A 7,100-nucleotide genomic window follows, 5' to 3' on the forward strand; every position below is an offset into this window, starting at 1 on the left:
AGGATTATTTGACCGAGGCCTTTACAACTTCGAAATTATACGAAGTTGCTCGGAGATAGTCAAGATATTTGTCATTCTGGTTTGGTAAATCAGGTTGGGAAGATCGTGGGCCTCAATTTTTTTTTGTGAACTCAAATATTTATCACTTTGGTGTCTAGTAAAAAAAGTGGCAATATTCTAGTAATTCATGGGGGAGATTATGTTCATACAATTGTTGTGACTATGAGTAGGTGACTTTAGTAGTTTATCTGACTTCACAGGTGCATCATATCTCTTGTTTCCCCAGTACTACACTCACACATGGCACATTTTTCAGTACCACCTTCAGGTGGTGCATTTCCACCTGGGCACATTCATTATTCTAATTGCTGTGACTCAAATCTTCAAGGTAATCATATGGTGGCAGTTCTTATTTGTGAAGTTCTGCTTAACTTTTATTGGGGGTTATAATATTTGTTAGTCGAGTGCAAAATCAAAGTGAAAGAACATAGCTTAATCCTTGGCTTTCAATACAGCACAGATACAGAGAAATATAACTCTCGTTTACAACTATAAACACCCCCCCTCTCTTTCTTTGGGGTGCTAGATAACTTAGTCTCTCTCACTTTTCCTCTGTAAGTGTGAGTGTGTGTTAAGCATTCACAGATTACTGGAAATATAGCTTAGTGATTAAACTATGCTACATTTACACAGTGCTACATTTACACAGTTCACTAGTATGCCTTACTTAAGTAGTATTATTACCATTTATAAAGTCTGTGGTTTTAGATATTTTTTCTTTCATCATTTGAAGGATTTCTTCCTTTAATTCATCTAAACTGGATTTTATTGCTAACATATATTTTTTAACCTTTGGATAATTGTCAATTTAAAGTGGTGTTCCTACATTTGTAAAACATGGGGTGACCAGAAGTGAATGATAAACTCTGGTTGATTGATTGGTTTTGATTTAAGCCAACACACAACCTTGTCGTAAGTGTAGTAAAGCTTCGAAGAACTCGGGAGGCCTGATATGGACCTCTGGAATCTTCCCACTAAGCCATAAAGCCTCTGAAAATCAATTGCTATATATTTGTCATCGACCAAAAAAGTTCAATTTCTAACTTTTTCCCTAGGGTCCCACTCCGCTAGAGGTACTGCTAGATCTGCAAACTTAATTGGACAAATACATAATACTGCAGAAACATTGTGAGAGGGTGCAAAAGAGAGAGCAGGTAGACATTGACTGCTAGTTTATTAAAGGAGCAGGGCGCTTATAGAACGGCGTGTGGACATCAGTACAAAGACATACAGGTGACCCGAGGTCAATTGTTCTCAATGTGAACCAGGACAGGTAAATACAGATAACGTGACAAAATTAACAGATTAGACACAACAATGCTCTGACACGTGCAATACAAAAGGGCATAAATGAGTAAGTAATAAATGCACATTTACATAAATAAAACATGGGTAGGCACCCTGACCTAAGGTCAGGGGAAAAAGGCACCGCAGAAAACGGGAGGATCACTAGAGAAAACCCGTTGAGCGGGGACTTTACAATACTCCCCACCCAAGACGTAGGTAATGTCTGATTAAAGCAAGTATCTGCTAGGGCGCTGGAGAGGGCTGCGGCTCCGCGATGTCAGCTGGTTGGTGCGTTGCATGCGGGAGCAGTTGGCTGCAGCGCTGCCTGGGTCCGGGGCCTTATGGGGCGGCCATGCGACTTCCTTGTGGGCGGGTTGGGCTGTGGGGGCGACGTCTCCTGCGGAGGGCGCTGAGGGGTGTCGCTGACGTCCTCCTCCTCCAGTGCGGGCTTGAGGCAGTCTACCGACACTCAGTCGTTCTTCCCGTGGATGGCCAGCTGGAATGCCTTTTTGTTTCTCTCCAGCACAAGGAAGGGCCCCCTGTAGGGCCTGGGTAAGGGTGGACGGACGGCGTCATTCCTGACAAAGATGTGGGTGGTGGAGGACAGACTGGGAGGCGTGAAAGGTGTCGTCCTGTCAGTATACGTCTGCTGGCAGGGGGTGAACTTTCCGACCGTGTCACGGAGCCTCTGGACCATCAGGTTGTGGCGATCCCCCGTGATGAGTTCGGCCGGGACTACGAGAGACTCCCGTAGACTTTTTCGGCTGCAGACAGGTTGCCGTTGGCTCTGGGGGCAGTCCTCAGCCCGAGGAGGACCCAGGGCAGCTGGTACTTCCAATTCTCGGCGGTGCAGCGGGCCATGAGGGACGCCTTCAGGGACCTGTGGAACCTTTCCACCAATCTGTTGGCCGTGGGGTTGTAGGCGGTGATGTTGTGGTGAGTGGTCCCCAGCAGAAGTGCCAGGGCGGTCCACAGCTCGGACAGGAAAGCTGTGCCCCTTTCCGTTGTTATATGGTCCGGGACACCGAAACGGCTGATCCAGCTGGAGAGGAGGGCCTCAGCGCATGCACTGGCGGTGGCTTCTTTCATGGGTGTCACTTCGGGCCACCTGGTGGAGCGATCGGCGACTGTCAGGAGATACCTGGCCCCACCTGATGGGGGAAGGGGGCCTACCACGTTGACATGGATGTGTCCGAAACGCCTTCCTGGCTGGGGGAAGTCGCCCACCCCCGACTTGGTATGGCGTCCTACTTTGCTGGTCTGGCAAGGGATGCACTGCCTCGCACAGGTCGTCGCATCCTTCCGTATGCCGTGCCAGACGAACTTCTCTGCCAGCAGCTTGGCCGTCGTCCTGCCAGAGGGGTGGGACAGCCCGTGGATGATGTCAAAAACCAGACAGCGGCGGGAGGCCATCCTCATGGTCGATCCCGAGCTGCACTGCGTTGAGTTCGATCCTCGAGAGGGCATGTGCTACAGGGTTCTTCCTGCCGGGGAGGTACTTGATGGTGCAGGTGAACTCCGCGATGGCCGCGAGATGCCGCTGCCGTCTGGAGGACCGTGCATCCCCCTGCTTTGTGAAGGCGTGGACCAGCAGCTAGTGGCCCGTCCAAATTGTGAAGGGCATGCCCTCCAGGAGGAACTTGAAGTGGCGTACCGCCCGGTACACTGCGCAGAGTTCCCTGTTGAAGGTGCTGTAGCGGGATTCGGCGGGGCTGAGCTTCCTGCTGAAGAAGGCGATGGGTTGGGTGGGCTCCAGCGACGACCTGCTCCAGGACGGCCCCACAGGTGACGTTGCTGGCGTCCGTTGTCAGCTGGAGGGGGGCGTTGGGGTCCTGGTGGGCCAAGGCGGCCTTCATCAGGAAGAAGGCCCGCTGTTGGTCAGGGCCCCACACTAAGGTCTTTGGGTGGCCCTTCAGGATCTCTGTCAGGAGGGCCATGGTGTGTGCCACCCTGGGGATGAACCTTCAGTAGTAGTTGACCATCCCGAGGAAATCCTGTATGGCCCTGACGGAGGTAGGGGTGGGGAACCTGGCAACGACTTCGACCTTCGATGCAAGTGTGCGGACGCCTCCCGGGGATATCTCGTGGCCCAGGAAGTCAACTCTTTCGAAGCTGAAGGTGCATTTGTCGAACCTGACAACGAGGCCATTCTCCTGCAGGCGCTGCAGGACCTTCCCAATGTGCCACAGGTTCTTTGTGGGATCTGGAAAAAATTAAAATGTCATCTACGTAACAGACGCAGAAGTTCAGGTCCCCCAGGATGCTGTCCATCAGTCTCTGGAAAGTCGCCCCCGTGTTCCTCAGGCCGGAGGTGGAGAAGGCAAAGACGTAGGACCCGAAGGGCGTGATGATGGCGGTTTTGGGAATATCCTCTAGAGCTACTGGTACCTGGAAATAGGATTTTAAAAGATCCAATTTAGAAAATATTTTGGCCCCGTGGAAAGAGGCCGTGAGGTCTTGCATGTTTGGGAGAGGGTAGTGATCTGGTTCTGTGGCGAGGTTGAGCCGCCTGTAGTCGCCACAAGGTCTCCAGGAGCTGTCTGGTTTCTGCACCATGTGGAGGGGGGAGGCCCACGGGCTGGAGGCCTTTCTGCATATGCCCATATGCTCCATCTCGGCGAAAGCGTCCTTGGCCTCCTGAAGGCACCGAGGGGGAAGTCTCCGGAACTTTGCATACGTCTGGGGGCCCTTTGTTTTGATGTGGTGGTAAACTCCGTGTTTGGCAGGGGCCCCGGGCACCTGACACAGTTCGGGCTTGAATACCTCGGGGAACTCTTTCAGAAGTGAGGCGTACTGGTGTGGAGCGACAGAAGAAACTGTGGGCATGCTGGGGCCCGTCGCTAGGGGAAGGGACTGGCAGGAATTGGTGTCCAGCAGGTGTTTGCGCTGACGTCGACTGCCAGTCCAAAGTGGACCAGGAAGTCTGCACCCAAGAGTGGGGTCCTCATGTCCGCAACGATGAAGCTCCACTTGTACCTCCGGCCAAGGATGGAGATCGACAGGAGCTTGGTGCAGTAGGAGAGGATGGGGGACCCGTTGGTGGCTGTCAGGGAGGCAGCAGGGTCCAACAGGCGTTTGCTGTCCTCTCTGGATGGTGGGAACACTGAGCATACGGCCCCAGTGTCGATCAGCATCATCCTGCCAGAGATGGTGTATGGACGTAAAAACTTACTGGTTCTGGGCTCCTGGGTGCTTCTGCTGCCATGGCGGCCTTTGCTGTTTGGCCGCTGCCGCCCCCGTTTTTTGGATGGGCGAAAGGGCAGGGGGGCTCACAGTTACGGGCGCCCTTGCCGTACTGCTGGTGCTAGTAGCAAGGCCCCGGCAATTGCTTCTTCTGGTGATGGGTTGGCCGCCTCCTGATGACGGCATTTATCTCCTCTTCTGTGGTTTCCTCCGGCTGGAGGGAGTTGATGGGGTGTGCGGGCGTGGATGCCTGCTTTGCTGCCCTCTTGGAGTCAGTCAGCTGCTGTGCCATTTTATTCAGGTCCTCAAGGGGTAGGGTGCAAGGCTCTAAGATCTGGGTCCGAACCTCTGGGAGGAGCTGACGGAGGAAGATCTCCCTCGACAGGCTTATCTCCGTGTGCCTGCCGTTGCCGTCCGTCCCAGGTAGGATGAGAAGGTCCTGGATGACGTTCCACATCTCCAGGAGGTTCTGGTCGTGCCGGGGGTTGTTGGCGAGGTCGAGGGCACGGGCGGCTCTCGGAGATTGGCAGGGAGCAGGTCTCGACGAGAGAGGCCTTCAGCTTTTGGTAGGTGGCAGGACTTGCGGCAGACAACCACGGGACAATCTTCCTGTAAACCTCTTCCGGGAGGGCGTTGATTACGATGTCTGCCTGCAACACTTCGTCGGTCAGGCCTGCCAACCTGAACTGCCCCTCGACCCTGTAGAGTCATGATGACGGGTTGTTGTGTGTGAACAGCAGCAGCTTTATGGCGAGGGCGGACCTCGGTTGGTCCGTCAGGAAGGGCAGTGCGCAGGGAGTGGGTACCGGCGTGGAGGAGCGCGCAAGCCTTGGCATGGGGAAGGGCGCGAGTGGGTTTTGCTCGAGGGAGATATCAGACTCCGCGAAGTTCGCGGTTATTGGTATGCGGGAGGGAATGTCTGCGTCCATGCTCGCTTCTGCACTCTCACTCGGAGTGTGAGTTACACTCACATCAATACACGCTTGGGAGCATGCCGTGTGGGTCCGCTAATGACGCTGGTGATCTGCCGACGAGGGTCGGTATGCCCGAACACTTTGTTAAAGTGCCGTAGTTAGTCCGTTAGGGGCGTGGCGTAGTTCATCGGGCCATGACTAAGTCGCCGTTTGGGTCTGTCAATGGCTCCAGGAACTACTCCGGCGTCACCACTGTGAGAAGGTGCAAAAGAGAGAGCAGGTAGACATTGACTGCTAATTTATTAAAGGAGCAGGCCGCTTATAAAGCTGTGTGCGGACGTCAGTACAAAGACATACAGGTGACCCGAGGTCAATTGTTCTCAATGTGAAACAGGACAGGTAAATACAGATAACATGACAAATAAAATTAACAGATTAGAGACAACAATGCTCTGATACATGTACAATACAAAAGGGCATATATAAGTAAGCAATAAATGCACATTTACATAAATAGAACATGGCTAGGTACCCCGACCTAAGGTCAAGGGAAAAAGGCACCGTAGAAAACGGGAGGATCACTAGAGAAAACCCGTTGAGCGGGGACTTTACAACGTAAGATTTTCTTTTTATATACGGCGTATTCCATAATAATGTTAAATCCACACTGCCATGAAACTCAAAAAAGGATAAAATTTTTTCCTTGACTGATATTTTCATTTGTATTCTTGTGTTGACTCATCCATTGGCTGCATTACATGCGGCAAGTAATTAAAATGTTTCGGACACCCGTCTTGATAGCTTGGCGAGTAATTACACAATTAAACATTATTATTCTTGCTTCGATGGAGAGCCAGTGAAGATCAAATAATAGGCTACAGCCTAAAGGCGTAATCCTGTTGCGTGGTGCAACCATAGCGGATCAGAATAAAAGGAGACTTTATCTGTACCTTAATACTGTACCATGTTCTGCCACCAGGGTGGCGCTGCAAATCCTTACTGTAACTACGGTCATCATATTGAAAAACCCGGGAAATGCAGAAATCAAACAGGCTCTCGGTGTGACCCACGATCTTTTTCTTGTTCCCTATCATGGTGGTACGTTGTATAGTTTATAATTGCTGCAATGGTTAGAGGAATTCTTAGTGAGGAAACAGATCAACATTTCACCGGTAAGCAAAGTGCACTGATATTTATTTATCCACAAAATTGTGCAGTCAGTTGAATGTGTTAGCTGTAGACATACTGTATACGCTCCCTGTTGACATGTCATATTTTCAGCTTATTCTTACGGCACTTAAGTTCAGTAATGATTTAAGTTTTTGAAATCACATCAGGACTGATCTTGGTTTACTCTTAATTATGCAATATGTTATAAAGTAAAAACGAACTTGTTGTACTAAGCACGGCGAAACAGTGTAAATGAATCACTGTTTCGCCGTGTTTATCTCTAGCCCTCATGTGGGATTGGAGTTCGGACCGGAAAGGATTGGTCATTCTTTACATGGGGATCATTGGGTTCGCTTTTCTACACATGTAGATGTTGGGTTCGCTAAACCAGGCATGATCCAAAATAATTATTCTTCAATCATGTCTCTTAGGCTGTTGACAGAAAGTGGTAGGCTAGGCTAGACCCATTCTGGAAACTACACATTT

Source organism: Macrobrachium rosenbergii, chromosome 1, assembly GCF_040412425.1.
Source record: "Macrobrachium rosenbergii isolate ZJJX-2024 chromosome 1, ASM4041242v1, whole genome shotgun sequence".
In the NCBI taxonomy this organism is placed as follows: Eukaryota; Metazoa; Arthropoda; class Malacostraca; order Decapoda; family Palaemonidae; genus Macrobrachium; species Macrobrachium rosenbergii.